This window comes from Ovis canadensis, chromosome 23 (assembly GCF_042477335.2).
Source record: "Ovis canadensis isolate MfBH-ARS-UI-01 breed Bighorn chromosome 23, ARS-UI_OviCan_v2, whole genome shotgun sequence".
In the NCBI taxonomy this organism is placed as follows: domain Eukaryota; kingdom Metazoa; phylum Chordata; class Mammalia; order Artiodactyla; family Bovidae; genus Ovis; species Ovis canadensis.
This window is the reverse complement of record NC_091267.1, coordinates 23,621,445-23,643,572: the sequence shown is the minus strand read 5'-3', so window position 1 is coordinate 23,643,572 and position 22,128 is coordinate 23,621,445. Positions and strand designations below refer to the sequence as shown.

Sequence of the window (22,128 nt, the reverse complement as noted above, 5' to 3'; positions counted from 1 at the left end):
TGATCTACCTTATGTTATTTTTTTCAGCTTAAGTGTATGATGGAAATGTTTAAAAGTTAAGTTATCACTATTTCATGCATCTGTATCCTAACAAAACAGATAGGAATACAATACCCTGTCGTTTGAAACTCAGTATAAAAATAGGATGAAATGGTGTCAGTAAGCATATTTGAATGAGGAACTATTATGGCTTTGTTTGCAATCTTCCATGTTCCAAATTTTCTATAGTGGTCATACATTTTAGGGGAACGAAAAATTGTTGCAAATAATGGTTCATTTTTGAATGAAGAGTGTTGGCAGCTGTCAACGGTGTCAGACTGAGAGACACCCAGAGCTGAGTCCAGGCTAATAAGGAAAACTGTTATCAATTAATATGTCTGAATTGGGCCCTAGAGAAATAGCCAGTGACATTTCTGATACGTCAGCAATCCTGGTTTTATTTTCCAATCAGGTGAATACAGGAATATGAATCTGTATAATATTTCTTTCTTTGTTAAATTTTTATTTTTGATTGGAGGAGAACTGCTTTACAGTGTTGTGTTGGTTTCTGCTGTACAACAAAATGTATCAGGTATAAGTATACATATATTTACATGTATTCCCCCTTATATACATACACTGTATATATGTATGCAATTTTTATATTTATATAATAATTATGTATCATAATTATACTATATATGGTATAAAATACTGTATATATTATACAGTATATACATATATTATCCCCCCATGCATAATATGTCAATATAGAGAAAACCATACCATTACTCTGAATCATGTTAGCTTGTTTGGATTTAATATTAGTGCCAGTATCTAGACATATGTGTAATATTAAATAAAATGTATAGCATAGTATTTTTCAAAATATATATTAAAATTAGGTGGCATTGATATTAACACAATGTTGTCTAATAAAGTTATTAATATTTGAATAACATTATTATTATAAGCATCAATATAATATATCCAAGTAGAATCATATGATTTCAATATAGAAAAGTATATTTCATATAATATATTATGCTCACATATGAAGGGATGTCTATTGAGAAATTTTAAGTGATCTACATAATACTAAATAGAGGTAGGATTGTATATCTAATTTTAAGGTCTTAGAGTCTACAATATACTTTGCATTTTCCTGAATAGAAGAAAGGAAATGCATAGATTTCTAACATTGTGTATGACATCTGTCTTGGGTAGTTCATGTTATTAAAGCTGAATAAAGTTCTTTAAATTGCATTTTAACTTTTGGACCAGTCTTGAAACTAGACATAATAAAATGTTTTTTATTATCTCCTTTTACACCATCATTTTCCCTCTTACTCTAAAGATTCTTGAGGTCACAAAGCAAAGGAAAGAATAAGTCAGAATGATGGATTTGGTGTCTGTGTGGGGGAAGATAAAAGTTGGAGCTGGGGAAGTGTGGATCAGATAAATATAGAAACTTAATCCTATTTGTGATCTCTTAAAAATCAAGGGAAACTTGGCAGTCTCTTAGAGTGACATTATAAATAAAGGCTTTTATATGGCTTTCTCAAAACTGCTAATAGGATTATACTAAGAAATGAGTGGATATAGCTTGCAGATATAAGTGAGAAGGAAGACAATTTTTGAACCAAAAATTATAATTAACCATGTGTTAACTCTTTCTTAAGAGATTTAGAATGTAAAAGACCCTTTTCTTTGTTCTGTTTATGAATTCTCATTAGACTTATATTTTACTTATTTACTGTGGAATTGACAGTGTATGCTACAGATGAAGCAATGTAATGGCTGAAATCACCTAAGCCCTCTTTGACACTATAGCCTTCTCCAACACTACTTGTGCGGTGTCCTAAAATGTAGAGTCAGTTCATTCCTGGGCTGGCTGTTGTGAGCTCTGTTTTGGAGCAGCAGTGAGGGGAGTCCGTGGGGTCACAAAGAGTCAGACACAGCTGAGCGACTTTCACTCACTTTCAGGGAGAGCTGTGGATTAATGAGCCCCATGTGAAGGCTGTGCATTGATAAGATTGAAAATGCCCATGCGAAATATTCCACAATGGGAAGATACAGATTTCAGTTGATGATATACACTGGCAAAATCTCATTTTAAAAAATCTGGTATCCCACCTTTTATTTCCCTTCCACAAGCTACCAAAATGGGATTCATTCTTATAACTTCAAGGCTAAATCTTTGTATAACTCTCTACTGAAGGTTCACCTGAACTCCTTTTGACTATATTCCTCACTACATGTTGCCAAAGCAATTAATATGTACAAAACTTAACTATGTCTTTACCAGTTTTGTAATTTAATTTTAATTTAGCCATTGCAGGTCCACTGGCTATTTCTCAAAGTAAAAAAACTTTATTTTCTGAAATTTTTTTCATATAACATTCTCATGAAAACATGTAATATAGATGAATAAAACAGTGCTCTATTTCTAATACCTAAAAAGATATTCTAATACAGTATTTCAGGAGATAAACTCATAAATATTTCTCTATATTTTTCTATCATTGTGTAATTTCAAAACACTGGGAAAATGCCTGAATACCTTGTATCTAATTATTTGGAGAAGATATAAAAAAGTGCTCTCATAGATGACAAAGAAAGGAGTGAATAAAAAAATAAGTTTCAAAATTCATGTTGGTGGTGGTTTAGTTGCTAAGTTGTGTCCAACTTTTGTGAAGCCATGGACGGTAGCCTGCCACACTCCTCTGTCCATGGGATTCTCCAGGCAAGAACACTGGAGTGGCTTTCCATTCCCTTCTCCAGGGAATCTTCCCAACCCAGGAATCGAACCCAGGTCTCCTGCATTTCAGGCAGATTCTTTATCAACTGAGCTACCAGGTAAGCCTGAAATTCATGTTAACATAATGCTATTCAGCTACTAAATGTTATGCTGTAAAGGCCCTTAATGAAATGGAAATATGGTGTAACACATTGCTAGGTGAAAAAAAGAAATTACGTAGAAAATGACTCCATTAATTTGACCATAAATGTAGACAAATTCAGAGAAGAAAGCCTGGAAGACCATGCCCTCAAATGCAAATAGAAATCATTTCTGAATTGAAGAATTATAAATGGAGTAAAAGAATATACATTTCTATTTTTCAGTATTAATATTTATTTAGTTTATACAGTTATACACATAGTTTTATAATGAATTATGAAGCTATTTTACATAAAGTAAGGTTATGTAGCACCATAATGAAGATCAAGAGTTTACTATTTCCTGAGTGAGGTGATTCTCCCAAATGTTGAAATGCAATTTTCTAAGCCCGCTCAATGGGGTTAAGAGCGCCACCTGTGGAGCAAAGATGTCTATGACAAGATCAGCCCCACCATCCACTACTGTGTGACTGGGCAATACCTGCTCTGCTATTCTTGCCTGGGAAATCCCATGGACAGAGGGACCTTCAGTCCATGGGATCTCAAAGAGTCGCACACGACTGAGCGACTAACACTAACTACATACCTCAGTTTTGTCATATGAAAAATGACAATGAAAATAAGGCATATCACTTGGGGTTATCTTGATTAAATGAGTCAATGTACACAGAACACTATTATGTTATGTAAGTATTTTAAAGTAATTCTATAAAAATAACAACCTATACCTGGGTAGTAAATGCGTAGTGATTTCTTTATTTCTAAACTTTGAAGTGGTCAACTACTATTATTTCTGCAAACTTCATGCACATGTAAAATTTTTATAAATGACTATTGCAAACATAGTGTAGGATACATTGTTTCTAATGTATGTGTTCTACAAGTATTTTCAAAGGATGTGAATATCATTATTTTTTTCCAAGAATGCTAAGTGACTATGACAGATAAACATTGTCATACTTGAAGCAATGTGCGATATTGGATGGGCATATATGGGCTGAAAATGATCCCACTGTGATTCAGAACAATTACGTTTTCAAAGAAGACTAATTATGACTTAAGGGATGAAAAATATGATAATCTATGCACTTATACAGTTTGTGACTGAATCTAATTACAAATTGTCTTTTCTATGACCTCTTCCTGGTTATATAAAGATAATTATTCCATCTGTGAAAACTTATAAAATATAATGTATTCTGAAAGCTTGTGTAAAGCTGAAACTAAGCTCAACTTAGCCAGCTCCTCAAAGAGACAAGCAGATGGCAATTAATACCATGTCTCTGTCTTCTGAAAATCACTGAGTAGGCTTGGCCAAATAGTGTATCAAAAGACACACTTTGCAATGGTCAGGAAGTGCCAAAGCTTAAAAAAATAAACTCTTAAAGTCCTAGTTTCTAAAATGCTACTTAAAAATAAGATAACATATTTCTCTTTATTAATTTAAAAAAGCACATCTAATGTTTCATATTAGGATCTAAAGGTGTGAAGCAAGCAAATTCTATAAAATCTTAGGGCTGGACAGGCAGTAATGTGAGGCTCTGGGGGCTGTGAGTGGTAATATTATCACAGAGGAAGTAGTTTGAAATCCTTTTCCTTTTTCTCTTTTAATTTGACAGATCTTTTTACAAAAGAAAAACAAGGAATGTCTCTTAACAACCCCCTAATTCCATAAGCAACTTTATCATTCCTTATAGAATGGTTGGGGGAAGGTTACAGACTGCACCTTGAAGTTTATTTTTTCCAAGGTTGTGGAACTGCCTCAATACTCAGTCCAGAAGATACTCTGCATGTGTGTGAATCTATTTAAAAGCTTCTCTACTTACTTAAATGGGCTTCCCTGGTGGCTCAGTCAGTAAAGAATCTGCCTGCAATGCAGGAGACTGGGGTTCGATCCCTGGGTTGGAAGGTTCCCTGGAGAAGGAAATGACAACCCACTCCAGTATTCTTGCCAGGGAAATCCCATGGACAGAGGACTCAGGAGGTTTCAGTCCGTGGGGTCACAAGAGAAACTAAACCACAACCACTACTTACTTACATGCAGAAACAAGGATATTAATAATGTAAAAGTGTAAGGTTCTTGAACTATTTCAGCTGAAGTATCTTGGGGACTCTATTATTACCTACTGCATTGTTTCCCTGCTCAATGTCTTCATTCATATTTATATTTATTTATGTTAACCATTAGTTAATATGAGGTCAGTTTTCAAGAAATAATTTTAATTTTCTAAGAGTGCTGAAAGGCATCTGCAATTCCAGGACTTTGAAATGGTTGTTCTGTTTCTCCCATCCACCATGACAGTTTGTTGCCCAAATGAAGGCTCCAGTGCATTCCAACAGTCAGGTCAATCACAGTTCCCAGAAACAGATAATATGGATGAGGACCACAACGAATAATATGGAAACTGGATTAACAAAACTTGATGGCTAACTGGAATTCAAAAGAGATTAGGTAGGTTTGGAAATACTAAGGTTGAGATTTCTGCAAAAATTATAGGAAAAGGTTCTGAGTAGCATGAGGAGATTCCAGTCTCAGAGACCATTGTAATTGTTCACAAGGTATCTTCCCTTTCACCCTGTTACTAAGAAAAGCCTACCTTTAGTTCTGTAGGATTTCCTTAACCATCTCTAACATTTAAATAATTAGTAAGCAGAAATAGCTGTGACTGGCATGTGAAATAAGAGAGTAAAAAAAGAACGAAAATCTTTTGATTGCTATGGTAGACATTATCATAGCTTACCAATATCCCTACCACAATTGAAGAAGCTCTATACGGTCAGCAAAAACAAGACTGGGAGCTGACTGTGGCTCAGATCCTGAACTCCTTATTGCCAAATTCAGACTTAAATTGAAGAAAGTAGGGAAAACCACTAAACCATTCAGGTATGACCTAAATCAAATCCTTTATGATTATACAGGGGAAGTGAGAAATAGATTTAAGGGACCAGATCTGATAGACAGAGCACCTGATGAACTATGAACAGAGTTTCCTGACATTTTACAGAAGACAGGGATCAAGACCATCTTCATGGAAAAGAAATGCAAGAAAGCAAAATGGCTGTCTGAGGAGGCCTTACAAATAGCTGTGAAGAGAAGTGAAAAGCAAAGGAGAAAAGGAAAGCTATAAGCATCTGAATGCAGATATAACTCTGAATATAAGATAAAACTCTGAATGCAGAGTTCCAAAGAATAGCAAGAAGAGATAAGAAAGCCTTTCTCAGCGATCAGTACAAAGAAATAGAGGAAAACAACAAAATGGGAAAGACTAAAGATCTCTTCAAGAAAATTACGGATACAAAGGGAACATTTCATGCAAAGATGGGCATGATAAAGGACAGAACTGGTATGGACCTAATAGAAGCAGAAGACATTGAGAAGAGGTGACAAGAACACAGAGAAAAACTGTACAAAAAGATCTTCACTGCTAAGATAATCATGATGGTGTGATCACTCACCTAGAGCCAGACATCCTGGAATGTGAAGTCAAGTGGGCCTTAGAAAGCATCACTATGAACAAAACTAGTGGAAATGATGTTATTCCGGTTGAGCTATTTCAAATCCTGAAAGATGATGCTGTGAAAGTGCTGCACTCAATATGCCAGCAAATTTGGAAAACTCAGCAGTGGCCACAGGACTGGAAGAGGTCACTTTCATTCCAATCCCGAAGAAAGGCAATGCCAAAGAATGCTCAAACTACCGCACAACTGCACTCATCTAACATGCCAGTAAGTAATGCTCAAAATTCTACAAGCCAGGCTTCAGCAATACGTGAACCATGAACTTCCAGATGTTCAAACTGTATTTGGAAAAGTCAGAGGAACCAGAGATCAAATTGCCAACATCTGCTGGATCATCGAAAAAGCAAGAGAGTTCCAGAAAAACATCCATTTCTGCTTTATTGACTATGCCAAAGCCTTTGACTGTGTGGATCACAATCAACTGTGGAAAATTCTGAAAGAGATGGGAATACCAGACCACCTGACCTGTCTCTTGAGAAACCTATATGCAGGTCAGGAGGCAAGAGTTAGAACTGGACATGGAACAACAGACTAATTCCAAATAGGAAAAGGAGTACGTCAAGACTGTATATTGTCACCCTGCTTATTTAACTTCTATGCAGAGTACATCATGAGAAACACTGGATTGGAAGAAGCACAAGCTGGAATCAAGACTGTCAGGAGAAATATCAATAACCTCAGATATGCAGATGACACCACCCTTATGGCAGAAAGTGAACAGGAACTAAAAAGGCTCTTGATGAAAGTGAAAGAGGAGAGTGACAAAGTTGGCTTAAAACTCAACATTCAGAAAACGAAGATCATGGCATCCGGTCCCATCACTTCATGGGAAATGGATGGGGAAACAGTGGAAAGAGTGTCAGACTTTATTTTTTGGGTCTCCAAAATCACTGCAGATGGTGACTGCAGCCATGAAATTTAAGGACGCTTACTCCTTGGAAGGAAAGTTATGACCAACCTAAATGGCATATTAAAAAGCAGAGATATTACATTGCCAACAAAGTCTGTCTAGTCAAGGGTATTGTTTTTCTCGTGGCCACGTATGGATGTGAGAGTTAGACCATCAAGAAAGCTGAGTGCCGAATTCATGCTTTTGAATTGTGGTGTTGAGAGTCCCTTTGACTACAAGGAGATCCAACCAGTCCATCCTAAAGGAGACCAGTCCTGGGTGTTCTTTGGAAGGGCTGATGCTGAGGCTGAACCTCCAATACTTTGGCCACCTCATGTGAAGAGTTGACTCTTTGGAAAAGACCCTGATGCTGGGAGGGATTGGGGGCAGGAGGAGAAGGGGACGACAGAGGATGAGATGGCTGGATGGTATCACGGACTCTATGGACGTGAGTTTGGATGAACTCCTGGAGTTGGTGATGGACAGGGAGGCCTGTTGTTCTGCGATTCGTGGGATCACAAAGAGTCGGACACAACTGAGCAACTGAACTGAACTGAATTGATGCATTTTATTTTGTTAATGAAATACAAGTGAAAACCATACATTTATGTTTCAGAACCGAAGCAGTAAAAGACATTTGAATAGTTCTCTTGTCTTTATCTTTCCTATTTTAGGCAACCAGATGCTTTAGTTATGAGAGGATGGAGTTTCAGTCAAGCTTGAGACAATGAGTGACTGCGCCCCCCACTGACTCAATCATTTTTGGTATGAGATTGCTGAGGACTTGGTTACCTAGCTTAGCACCCCCATAAAATCACCAACTAGATTCTTAACACCATAGGAGGTACTCCCTGTATTTTTCAGTTAATATTCCTTTAATTCAATGAGATGCTAATTATTAACTCCCATTTAAAGAGAAGAAAGATGAAAGTGAGCTTATAGAAACTAATGAGAGAAAGGAGGTCACAGAGGCCAGCTATAGATAATAGCTGGAATAAAGACTTGTCAGAGTAACAGAAGAGATAAAAATGCCTAACCTAAAAGGATCCAAGAAATTGAATAAGGTCAGAGATGGAGAGAAATATGATGTGCCCAGGGACAAGTGTATTTGCATATTAATTTCAAAAACATTATTTCAAATAGCTACCCAAGTTAAGTAATTTCCAAGTTAAGATATTAAGCATAGTCAGATGGGCCACAAATCTCCATAGCCTGTATAATTCAGTTAACTTCTTGTGCATTATATCAAATCTTGGTTTCTCTAGTTCAGTTCAGTCCTCGTTTTTCTGGGATATTTTCTCCACAATATTAGGTGCTGAATTAATTCCTCTGCCATTTCTTCAGTATTTTTAAAGCATATGCTTAAAATATTTTATACTGAGTATATTTTTCTTTGGGATTCCCTTATCTATCTGGTGCATTCTGATCTTGGTACATTTCTCAAGCATTTAATACCAGGATATTTTACATGCGTGGCTGCAATCTATGAAGTATTAAAATCAGCTTGGGGTATTCCATTAAAAACAAAAACTTGAAACTTCGTTTCATCAAAGTTATAATGAATGACTTTTAAACTGAAGGTTAGCTAGGATAATGAATTTCCTGGAAAATTACAGATTTTAATTTTCCCCCGACCCTTTCCTCCCACCCTGGGGGGATGTATAATATATATCTTTACTTTCTGAGATAATTTAATTAAGGCATTAATTTTTTTGTTTGGAGCTATATTTGAATATAGATAGATAGACTGATGTTCCCTCTAGTACCATTTCTATGATTTGAGGTAGCAAGCAGAAAATATTTATTTGTTGGCTGTTTATATTCTATGATATTAATTAACATTTAAAACAGGAAAGTAGACATAAAAATTTTACTGCAGATAATTAAATATTTTACAATTGATTTTACTTTATGTATGATTACAAAGATGAAAGGTAGTTGAGAGCAGCATATACAAAAAGAAATATATAACTAAAGATAAATCTACATTCATACACTCATAAAATAGTGGGGTGTCTAAAATTTTCAAAAAGAAAGTGCACCTATGCATGAACTGTTCTCAATTATTCATTGTATGTTAAATCCCAAGACTCAAACACACACAAAAGCTTGTTACAGACACAAAAATTTGTTACACACACAGAAAACACACACAAACACTCACACACATTAAAGCAACATGTGTATAATATATTATATATAATACATATTATATTATCATGTAATTAAAATGTATATACATAATTATACTACATATCTATACATACACACGTAAACATATTAAAAACAATTGGAATTCCATCCAAAATTTAGCAATTACTTATTAGTTTACTTTGATAAGTATTTTTTCTTTGAGAAAAAAGTGTTATAAAACTTTTGAAGTATTAACTTTTTGTATTTTAATGTTAATATTTACATAATGAATATTATGAATCTTCCTCCTTTTCTACCAAAAAGATAACTATTATCTTGAATATAAAGAGTTTTTTTCTATAGATAAAAAATCTACTCTATGGATGTTTATAAATAACATATATTCAGCATTTAAAAATCTGCATGAATGAGATATCATGTAAAGCCTTTCTCAAATTGAATATTTAATCTATGAGTTAGACTCATCTGTATTGATATGTATAGACCCAGTCCATTCATTGCCACTCATTAGGATTATACTGACATATGAAGAAATCTCAATTATACACTCATTGCCTATTGAGGGAGCTTTGATTTGTTTTCTCTTTATTTATTTACCATCAACGTTTAGTGAAAAGCTTTGTACCCATAAATTAAACAGTTGGGAATTCCACAATCATAGAATCATGCAAATGAAGCATTTTTCACCTAAAACTTTGTTTTGTGTGATTATACGACATTATTGGCTACTTATTTTCATTACATAAATACCACCTGTCGATTTGAACTTATATATCTCTACAATGACAAGATAAAGTAAAAATATTTTCCTTCTTATCAAAAATATATTCTAGTTTCACAAGAATTTATTACAACATTTATTATTTAGTTCTCAATTTCCATTGTAAATATATTATTTTGTCTTTTACTTATTGGAAATCTTTTTAGCTACTTCTTACTATAGTAAATAAAGACATATTTGTACTCTGACAATTTTTGCTGATGTTGTATTAGTAGCTACATAAAGCCAGTCAAATATATCAACCAAATGTTCCTTTCTTCAATTATCAATTTTTTCAGTACATCTTCTTTATAACTATAATATCTATAAATTTATTCTACCATCAAAAGCAATACTTAGTAAGCACCACTGCCAAATGGTGTGGAAAATATGATTTTGTTATTGAAAAAGGCATAATATAAACATGGATTTTTTAAAGGCCCAAATCTTAGTGAATGAAAAGGAAATTTAAAGTCATACACTCTGCTATTTTGCTTGTGTGTGTGTGTATGTGTGTGTATGTGTATCTGTGTGTGTAGTATCAAAGCAAAATTTTAAAATTCATAAAATAGTTTCATAGAACCATATAGTATTGGACTCAGATGAACTGGGTGAAATAATAAAAGCATTTAAGCAAAAATACTTTTTTTGAAAATGGTAGTAATGGTTTTTATACTAAACTGTGAACATATGTGACAATTCTATTATTATTTTATGTTGGACCTGATTAAAAGTTCTCTAGTTGAAAATTTTTTACTATGCATGAAGAGAATGTCTTAATCTTTTTGTGTGTAAAGTAAATAGTAGCTTGCTTGGTTCATTCCCTCTAGCCGCAAGAAATAATTTACACACTTACTCTACATTAGTTTGAAATGAAACCTGGGATAAAATGTGGATTTTCCACTCCACACTTTCTGATTCAGTGAGGTATTTTTAACAGTCTCTAAAGTGGTCATGTATGCATGTGAAAGTTGGACTGTGAAGAAAGCTGAGTGCTGAAGAATTGATGCTTTTGAACTGTGGTGTTGGAGAAGACTCTTGAGAGTCCCTTAGACTGCAAGGAGATCCAACCAGTCCATTCTAAAGGAGATCAGCCCTGGGATTTCTTTAGAAGGAATGATGGTACAGCTGAAACTCCAGTACTTTGGCCACCTCATGAGAAGAGTTGACTCATTGGAAAAGACTCTGATGCTGGGAGGGATTGGGGAGAAGGGGTGACAGAGGATGAGATGGCTGGATGGCATCACCGACTCGATGAACATGAGTTTGAGTGAACTCCAGGAGATGGTGATGGACAGGGAGGCCTGGAGTGCTGCGATTCATGGGGTCGCAAAGAGTTGGACATGACTGAGCGACTGAATTGAACTGAACTGAAAGGTGATTCTAAGGCAAATAGACTGAGGACACTACCACCACCATCATCACCTTCATCATTATTATCATCGTATCTAACTAATGTTGAATGTTTAATCCATGCTTATAACTATACAAATACTATGCCATTTTTAAATGACTCATCTTACAACATTTCTATGATATACTTTCTATCTATGTTGCTATTTTATGAATGCAGAAAATGTGCACATGTAGGTTAACAACTTTGCTCAGCCGTGTAATACCCGGTGGGGTTAGAGTTAAACTCAGGGCACTTGCTTCCTTCTGAGTGGGTACCTTTAACCAATGTGCTTGAAGGATTTTGGAATATGGATAATATTTTGGAAAAGAAATATGTGTGTAGATATGGGCCAGGATTTATTTTTAGAGCAGTGGTTTCCCAACTTTCATGTTTTATACTCTTATCAGGAAAAGAAAAACGCTTCAAGTGGACTCCAACGTTTGCTGAGCATGTGTATACTAATCATTTACTTCAACATTTATGACTGTACAGATATTTCACAAGACACACGGAAAAATGAAATGCAAAAGAAGGAGATAAAGCATCAACAAACATAGAAATTCTTATATTTTCCCACAGCTCTGTTGTTGGTCCTGTGTATGCCCTGTGTTATCTAAGCATCTGTCTGGAGACCGTTCTTAGGATAGAGGTGCACTACGTGGTTGGGTGGATGTTCCAAGCAGACATTTCCCACCTTATCCTGCTTCCTTTCTCTTCAAGAGGACAATTTGCTTTAGTTCTCAGCTTGACTTTTACTGTATGGCTCTGATCATGTAGCAGTAACCTTCTGGTTGCCAAATTATATCTAGAATGGATGGTTATTATGAATAATAATGACTGAGAATGTGTAATAGTAGACAAAGGTATGACATGAGGTAAAGAATTAAATCAAACCAACTGTGTAATTTTCAACTGGTTATTTTTCGTAATTATATTACTTATTTAAATTCTCATTTAGTAACATTAAATTAATGCTATTAAGAAGAATTTGAATAAAATGTAAAGACTTGTACATCTATAGATAATAGTTGCATGGTATTAACTGAGGTATGGCTTTCCCAGCTGGCTCTAGTGGTAAAGAACCTGCCTGGCAATGCAGGTGATATAAGAGACACTGGTTGGATCCCTGAGTAGGGAAGATTCCCTGGAGAAGGGAATGGCGACCCACTCCAGTAATCTAACCTAGAGATTCCCATGGACGGAGGATCCTGGCGGGCTACAGTCCCTGGGGTCGCAGAGTCGGCCACGACTGAAGCAACTCAGCATGCATGCACTAAGGTATTTAAACACTCTCAGATTGAGTTTCTCCAACTGCAAAATAAGATAACATACCTGACTTTTGTATATGTTGTGATAAGCCAGGTAAAAAGAATTGGGACTGCACCTAGAACATGCCAAATGCTAAACAAAGGTAGTTAGGCTATAAAACAAACCATTAAACGTTTATAATCCCAGATTTCTTCAGAACCCACTAATTAATCCATCCTTAGAGTGTATAAGAGAATCACTAGTAAATCCCCATTACCACAGGAACAAAAAATCAAAGGAGTTAACTGTCAATATGAATGCTGCTTAAATCGTAGAGAAAATAACTCCTTCCAAGACAGAGCAAGAATAATAGGAAATATTTGCTACAGACTGCATACAAATGACAGAGGAGTTTGGAAGGCTACAGTCCAAATGGTCACAAAGAGTCAGACACCCTGAGTGACTAAGCACCCTAGCAGGTTTATACAGCCAAGGCTAATGTATACAGTTTCTATTATTTGAAATCAGGTTTTGGAGTAGAAACTTCCTGTCCATAGGATTTGCCAGGCAAAAGTACTGGAGTGAGTTGTCATGTCTTTCTCTAGGGGATTTTTCCGACCTAGGGATCGAACTGCATTTCTTACATTGGCAGGAGGATTTTTACCACGGAGCCACCAGGGAAGCCTGTAATGATGTTTGGGGAGGTCCAACTCAATTACCTTAGTCATTGCCAGAAAAAAAGACATCTAATGAAGTCCAATCTAATGACTAGTTTTTAAAAGGTGGGGGGAGGGATGGTTAAATGATAAATATGAGACAATCTCTTAGGTACTAGAATGATGAGGCATAGATATAGAAAATTGGATACAAAAGATCAGGAAATTAGAACACTAATTCAAAAGGCACAACATCCAAAAGTAAATATTAAAGCAAATGGAGGGGAAATATTACAGAATAAGTGCCCATTCACTGTCTTCACGTTCTCTCATTCAGTCTACAGAAAAATGCAATTTAGGTTCCCCTGCCCTAATACTGCAATGCAACCAATCTATCAAGATCAAAAGGGATTTTCCATTATATTTTAACAAAATCTAAAAAACACTTATTTATTATTGTAAAATTAGCTTCACAGTGGTATAACATGGTTTTGCCTTCACAATAACCACGTTCCTTTTAAAAATGCTCCCTTTTTTGGTTTGCAAATCTCCATACACATTTGTGTTTCTCTTTTGCCTGTAGAATCTCCATTTCATTTTCTTGCCCTAAATTCTGGAGGTCCATCCTTAAAAAAAATTTTTGCTCATTTGGTACATGTTTATCTCTTGGTTTTCCAGCTTCAATTAATGTTTATATACTGAAACATCACAAAGCAATCTCGTGAATAGTCTATACATACCTATCTCCTGATCTACACACCTATTTTCCAAGAGGCACCTCATTAATCCTCTTTTATTCTTCACTCCATATCGTTGCATGCCTGTGTACTCAGTCACTTCAGTTGTGTCTGACTCTTTCGGCCTGTGGACAGTAGCCCACCAGCCTCCTCCGTCCATGAGATTTTTCTGGCAAGAATACAGGAGTGGGTCCTCCACATCATGATTATGTTGTTTCTTTCACCAAATAAAACCAGCCTCTACTTAGAAACTCTTTAGTTGAATAAAAATTCCCTGTTTCATGTTTTCCTCCTTTACCTCTCATGCATATTCAAGCTTCATCTATGGTCATTTCTACCTCGTAAATCTTTCAAAGATATGCACTATAAGTGCATAAGTATAAGAGATACTCCCATGACCTCTAAATTCCTAATCCATAGCTTTTTGTTATTAGTTGTTTTTCATACCAGCAAAATAACTTGGAATGGTATTTTGAAATTAGAAAATATCTTTCAGGAATGTTAAGAATTTCAGACTGTTTAAAAGCAGAGACATTACTTTGCCAACAAAGGTCCATCTAGTCAAAGCTATGGTTTTTCCCGTGGTCATGTATGGATGTGAGAGTTGGACTATAAAGAAAGCTGTGCACCGAAGAATTGATGCTTTTGAAGTGTGGTGTTGGAGAAGAGTCTTGAGAGTCCTTTGGACTGCAAGGAGATCCAACCAGTCCATTTTAAAGGAGATCAGTCCTGGGTGTTCTTTGGAAGGAATGATGCTAAAGCTGAAACTCCAGTACTTTAGCCACCTCATGTGAAGAGTTGACTCATTGGAAAAGACTCTGATCCTGGGAGGGATTGGGGGCAGGAGGAGAAGGGGATGACAGAGGATGGGATGGCTGGATGGCATCACCGACTCGATGGACATGAGTTTGAGTGAACTCCGGGAGTTGGTGATGGACAGGGAGGCCTGGTGTGCTGCGATTCATGGGGTCGCAAAGAGTTGGACACGACTGAGCAACTGAACTGAACTGAACTGAATCTACTAAACTCAGATCCAAAACTCTGTCCTACAGAAATAAACTGACATTTAGAAATGCAATGCATTATTGCAAGACATTGTTTACTGTGTAAAAATTTGGAAATCTAATTGTTGCAGCTAGTTAAGCAATTTTTGACATATACAACCAGTCAATGTTTAAAGAGGTTTTGGACAGAATTATGACAATAATAGTTACATAGTTTCTTGGTAGAGAAACTATATGCTATTCAGAAAGTAGAGTTTGACACTAAGTTATATTTAATAAGAAAAATAGTATTACAAATGAACATGAAAAATAGATATCTTCTTTAACTTATCACCAGGAGAGTCCATAACACTCGCTAATGTGTACCTGAAGGGTTCTAATTTGGCTTCTTTTCATTAATTAAAAACAAAAACCAAAGGCTGGTGCCTTGTGATGAATAGCTCAATAATTTTTTAAGTGTTTCTCAAGAATTAGAAGAGTGGATTGAAGACTGACTGAAGGTCTAGATGAGTTCCAATGGTAGATGTGTCTCTCGAAGCCATTGCAAATGACAGGAAAGCAGGTACATGTCTTTGCCCATTTGGAATTAATGAACAATTTTTAACATAGAAATTACAGTGTTTGAGAGCTCATTGGTAGGGCAATTAAATGAGTGATACATAAAGATGCTGCAAAGAAAAAAATAAACAATATAAAAAATAAAATATAACACAGATGAACTTATCTATGAAACAAACAGACTCAGAGATATGAGAGAGGAAACTTGGGACTCACAGGGGAGGATGGTGAGGAAAGGATGGATTGGGGGTTTGGGATTAGCAGATGTGAACTATCATGTAGAGAACAGGTGAAGAACAAAGTCCTGTATAGCACAGGAATCTGTATTCAATATCCTGTGATAAACCATAAAGGGAAATAACATGAAAAAGAGGGCTTCCCTGATGGCTCAGACAATAAAGAATTCACGTGCAGAATGGGTCAGGAAGATCTTCTGGAGAAGGGAATAGAGAAGGGAATGTGTGTGAATCACTTTTTGTACATTATAAATTAACACAACATTGTAAATCAACTAACTTCAAAACAAACAAAATAGAGGTAATGAGAATTCTCTAGGAGTCCAGTGGTTAGAACTCTGCGCTTGCAGTACTCAGAGCCTGGGTTCAGCAAACTTAACATTCCACGAGCCTCGTGGCCAAAACCAAAACAAAACAAACAAATCTCTTTAAAAAGGAGGTCACTGATGCTCCACTAGAGATTTTTAAGAATAAAATAGATAGCAAACTCTTGAAAACAATTCAGCTCTAATTCAACTTAAAGGCAGAAAAACGGTGGCATTTTCCTTTCCCATGATTTATGTATAATTTCCTTATTTCCACAGGAATGACATTTCTAAATTTTGCACTTAGAGAAAATTACCTAGGTTATTTTTAGCCATAACTGATGTGCCAAAAGTACTCCCACTTTAATATACTATCCTGCTAATTTACGAAATTCATTTATCATGTAAGTTCTTAGAAGGAAGGAGCAGATAAAATGTAAATGTGCTGATCTCATATAAGTCACTGTTCTATGATAACATTTCAAACTTGATTTCAGATGCCAAAGCAGAGTCTTTGAAAAATTATGTTTTCCTTTAAATTTAAGACATTTTTTGATGGTCTTGAATGTCTTTTACTAAGTACCAATTAATGAGACAAACTTCTGACAAAAATATTTCTACTTTACTAATTCTAGAGCCATTTTTTAAAAAAATCTGAAATAAGAATTGTCTGACTGGATCACTTCTGAATATTCATGCATTATTTCAAAAGGGCATGCATTGTCTCAAAAAGAAACTGATTTTCTAAAAGTTGTGAAAAGGTAGATTTTTAGAGCATTTAAGCTGAATTCTCTCAACTGAGTGGTGGCAACAAAACTCTAACACTGTGAGTCTTTAAAAAAAAGGTCAAACATCCTTTTGGTCACTATGGCAAAAGTAACTCATTCATTTCTCAAATTATGAGTCGTTACCTGCACTGGCAGAAAAAAAGGATTCATATGGGTTATGAAGTTCTGTATTTGTGTTTTATCCTTAATCTGTTACACAAAGCAAAGATATAGGTATTAGATGATCATAGTTATTAAGGAAAGTCATCATGACAACAAAGTACAAAAGTTCCAATTTCTCATGCTCATTAGCATAGTCCTCAAACATTATGGTCAGTATCAATAAATCCTAATCTAAAGAAACAGATATGAAAAATCAATATGTTCTTTCAAACTGTATCATGCATTTATTCTTATTGCATTACTACTCAATAACTTATTAGATACTATACTATAACACTTTGCCTATAAAATAACTTTAAGAGCATGACTGGCAAAAAGTTCACTATCAATTCATAATGAGTTATTGATTATTATTTACCAAATTATATGTCATATATTATGATAAATTTCTGAACAATAGGTTTCTAGTGAATGCATGGAGGAAATTTGTGCACATCAGTTTAAAGAATCTTCAATTTATGATAATTTAATTTAATAATTAAAAATTTTCTGAAGATAAGTACATTAGAAATATTTCAAAGGAGAAAACAAAATAAAACAAAATACATAAGTAGTTAATCTATGCTTTAAGATTTCTACAAATTGTGTGAAAGTGTGTGTGTTTTTAACCATAAAAGGAAACAAAAACATGCTAAAATTGAAACTGTAAAAATTTTATATAATTTACCTAATGATCTGATTCATTTCAGTCATTGGTAAAAAGTGTTTGTAAAGAAAACACATATAAAGAATAAGAGAGCAAATGATTTCTGCTGCTGCTGCTGCTAAGTCGCTACAGTCGTGTCTGACTCTGTGCGACCCCATAGATGGCAGCCCACCAGGCTCCCCCATCCCTGAGATTCTCCAGGCAAGAACACTGGAGTGGGTTGCCGTTTCCTTCTCTAATGCATGAAAGTGAAAGATGAAAGTGAAGTCGCTCAGTCATGTCTGACTCACAGACCCCATGGACTGCAGCCTACCAGGCTCCTCCGTCCATGGGATTTTCCAGGCTAGATTTCATAAACTCTTTATTTAACATTTTAAGCAATTCTAGACCTATAAATTTGTATCTTTATTCTTGCTGGAAACATTTTTAAATATTTTGTTAAAAATATTTGGTAAACATATTCAGATTGAAATAAAAATATTTTCAAATCTAAAATTCTAAATATATGTGCATATTAGTTATATTTAGACATTAAAAACACTTAGAATTTGAAATAATAATATAATATGAAAGTATACAATTTTATTACATCTAAAATATGAATGTCTCAATTATAATTATAAATTAGCAAATATTTTATACAAATACAAAGTCTTCTCTCCAGATATATTAATTAAAAAATAAACTGATAGAACTGAACTATAAATTTACATAATCTGAGAAAACATTTGATATTCTACCTATACATTTTGTTAACTTCTTCTGCAGTTATTTCATATGCTAGCTATGGATTTACTAAATGCTTGACAAATTTACATTGAAATATTTTATTAAAATTAGTAACTCAATTAAAATTACTTGCAACAAGTCATAATTGATACAGTAATAAATCCCTGTCACATTTTGCATTTTCTTAGTTTATAGTTTTGTGTATTTCATATTTGATGAATTAACTTTCATGCAATGGTTATAATAGATTGACAGCTGATATGTGTACATGTTTGTATATGTACATATTTGTATTCTTAATGTGCTCAATAGTTTGCTATTATTATTATTTTTGTAACATTCTTAATTACTTTAGCATTTTACTTTAAGAATTTTTGAAAGTCAATGAAAAATTTGATAACCAAAAATACCTGACAAAAAGAAAGAAAATAAAATAAGTATATATCAACTTTAATAAGAGATTTTCAAAAAAGCATATAGTTTTATTCAGATATGTGGAAATCTCCATACTGAATATAATTTACTAAGAAATAATTCATTATTTTAAAAATATTTACTTTGTAATAAATATTTCCACATATCTTTAAAATTTATAACTTTATTGCTCATGGCATCTGATAGTAGAGTGGTAAATATTTTTAAAAATTAAGAAACAAAATCCTGGAGAAAGATGCAGTAATGCTACATTCCTCCCAAGAAACTTGTTTTAAATTTTCTAGGTATAAAGAACTTTTATTTTCCTGAATCTGAATTGCAGGGGTGCTAAATTGACCTTTGTTTTAGAGAATATTCAATGTACATGTCAAGTTTAGAGATTTTTAGAAATTTTTGCTTATGAAGTGAAAATTAGAGAGTTTTTCAAGTACTTTTTGGCTCTATTTTCATTGAGTTAGCTTATATAATCAATACTCGCCTGTTTATCACATTCTTACCTGTGTATCTTCAAGTTCAATGAGGTCTGAAGAGACTGAAATCCAAAGTTCACGTGAAACACAGGAAGAATAGTAGGAGAGTTTGCCCCGATTTTGCTTCACAGGCTTTTCATCGAACCTTACATGCGGCACATTGCTCTGAGTTACAGACACTTGTGCTTGTAGTACCAAGACCCCCAGTATGTCACTGCTTACTGAATGCTATTTTGGGTTCTCTGAGTAGAGCCATGAACACTGAGCCTTTGTGCAAAATATCATAAGGGCACTCTGATGTCCGTTCATAGTCTGCGATTAAAATGCAGACAGCTCCAGCAAATAGTTAGGAGCTGATTTCCCCCCCTCTTTCTCCTAATAACAAACAAAAAAGAAAATAAAGTGCTTACTGGCTTGAGATGATAAGGAGGAAATTCAACTTATGTAAGAGAATTCTGCAAGTGGAAAGGACATGCCCTCTACTTGAGGATTAGCTGATGAAACAAATGATCAATTTAAAGCAGGCACAAAAAGTTGCTAAAAAGAGAAAAGCTTTTAAACTCTGTCTCTATGACTTCTGGCTGTTCCTAAATTCAGTCTTTCTACTCAGGAATGAAGTAAAATACAGAGAGGGCAATGTCTAAATTATAATCCTCTTTTTCCCTTGGTTTATGAACTACCTAAATTTATTTATTTTATCGAATTTATAGTTAAGTTTTGTTATAAATAGTTACTGTTGTTTATAGTGAACTACATAATATTATACTCTATACTGTTTACACTGTATATTGTTACTCAAGCTATTTTTAATTAAAAATTATTTTTGAACCAAATCAGAGAAAGGTTAAAGAATATGAACAGTGTTCAACACCATGATCAATGTCTATAAAATTTAATACTTTTATGATTTACATATGCAAGCATTGTAGGAAACAGCCTCAAATTCAGAAATAGACTTAAATCCTGCACTATCTGGAGGATACGTATGTGCATTCTTTTTATCATAACAAAGGAAGAAGAAGGGGAAAGAGGTTACAACCAATGCTAATGAGAACGGTATAGATTATGTAATGTAGATTATCTGATTCATGCTTATTTCGTTTCTGAGTTAATATAAAGCAATTCTCTTGTTTATCATTTACTAAATAAATGTTAAAGGCCTGTGTAACATGCAGCAAAACCAAACAAAAATTTCTTTTTTTTTTTCCGTTAGCTTTTTTTTTTTTTTTAAATTGTGGTAAGAACACTTAACATGGGAGCTACCCTCTTGACAACTTCTTTAAAGTGCATGGTACAGGACTGTAAACTAGTGGCATGATGTTATACAGCAGATCTCTAGAAATCGCCCCTCTTGTGTAACTGAAATGCTACACCCATTGAACAATAGCTCCCCATTTCCACCTGTCCCGTGGCCCTGTCAACTGACATTCTACCCCCTGCTTCTGAGTTTGAGGACTTTAGAAACCTCATGTGTGTGGACTCAGACAGCACATCCTTCTGTGAATGCCTTATTTCACTTGCATAATGAACTCCCAATTCATCTATATTCCAGTTTTGGATTACGAATCTAATATTTTATGGGGAATAGTTTCCAGTCTTCAGCTCCACTCTGAACTGCAATTACACTTTTCCAACCAATAGCCCTATTCAACAAGATGTCCCGAGGGCTTATCTTCAGGCAAGAGAGCAAGTGTGGGTCAGCGTTTTATACACTGATTGTTATAAAACCACTAAAGGGGCAATCAGCACTGTAGAAAATCTACTGAGACAGGAACGAACTTTTTGAATACTGTACAGTTTGAAACTATGTGTTTTATGTAGAATACCATTAATGGCAATTTTTTTATTTCGTTAACTAAAGATCTGTTATAAAACACCAATGTAAATTGACCAACTAGATTTGTTTTTAATCTAGGCAGAAAGTGCTCTAAATGTCTAAGAGTTTATGGTCCTTGGAAGAAGAAAGTTTCTTAATACCACAGTGGGAAATCCAGCAAGTCTGTATATCACAACCAAGAATGTGGACTTGACTGGACTGATGGGACTCGGCATCAAAAAAGCTTATGGATTACTTCTACCACATTTTCCTCACATCAGGAGAACAGTTGTTTCTAGGTGTGGGAGAGTAAAGAAATAGGGGGTGGACCATGACTTTAATACAGAAGGAAGAGCTCAGAATGAAGTACAGCACTATCCATTGGAGAGACAGAGCCCCTGGTACACTATGGGTTACTGGAGGTCTCCACATCATAGAACAAATGTAGGGAGGGTGGACCATTCCTGAGACTCAGATACTGTTTCATAACTACACAGCAACATTCTAGCAAACAATCATCAGCTTTCACATGCAGTCCGGGAGAATTCTACAAATGTCATCTGACCCCAGGCTGTTGAAAAGAGCGTGTAGTTTCAGAAGAATTCAAACTAGGATTGAATTGAGTTAATCTAAGATTTAAATGAACATATTACAATTCATTAATGCTCTGAAGAGCCACCAATTTATTTTTTAAAAAATATCATTAAGAAATGTAAATCTAATGACTAGCTGCAGAATGG

The 22,128-nt window shown here is 34.7% G+C and overlaps 1 protein-coding gene across 1 annotated transcript in view; it reads right to left on the bottom strand.

Moving 5' to 3' along the window:
• Positions 1 to 19,892, bottom strand: part of CDH19 (cadherin 19) — a 77,652-nt gene extending 57,760 nt beyond the window's left edge. The window contains exon 1 of the mRNA XM_069568428.1: positions 19,600 to 19,892. The gene's annotated coding sequence lies outside the window, so the exon portion shown is untranslated. The remainder of the gene's footprint in view (positions 1 to 19,599) is intronic.
• Positions 19,893 to 22,128: the final 2,236 nt, after the last annotated feature.